The following is a 222-nucleotide window of genomic DNA, read 5'->3' as shown; positions in this document are numbered from 1 at the left end:
AACACAGCTCCTCCCGCCCACCCGCCACAGGGGTGCGACAAGCCGGGCAAGGGAGAGGCTACAGGGAAAACAGGGGCTTCGGATCCTGAAAAATTTCAGTCAAGGGAGCAGCCCACGGTGCCATAAACCAGAAGCTGTCTCTACGCCCGAGAGCAGGTCAGGAGCAAGGGCACCTCTTCACCTAAAGAACCCCCCACTGCCGTGACTCGTGGCTCCTCGCCC

At 61.3% G+C, this 222-nt stretch overlaps 1 protein-coding gene across 1 annotated transcript in view; it reads right to left on the bottom strand.

The window, feature by feature from the left end:
- RTN4 (reticulon 4) overlaps positions 1-222 on the bottom strand; it is a gene marked incomplete at its 5' end in the record, with an annotated part of 10986 nt that overhangs the window by 3479 nt on the left and 7285 nt on the right. The gene's annotated exons all lie outside the window — the stretch shown is intronic.

Source organism: Buceros rhinoceros, unplaced genomic scaffold (genome assembly GCF_000710305.1).
Source record: "Buceros rhinoceros silvestris isolate BGI_N320 unplaced genomic scaffold, ASM71030v1 scaffold15259, whole genome shotgun sequence".
Classification (NCBI taxonomy): Eukaryota; Metazoa; Chordata; class Aves; order Bucerotiformes; family Bucerotidae; genus Buceros; species Buceros rhinoceros.
The sequence above is the reverse complement of the archived record's forward strand: the minus strand, read 5'-3'. Positions and strand labels throughout refer to the sequence as shown.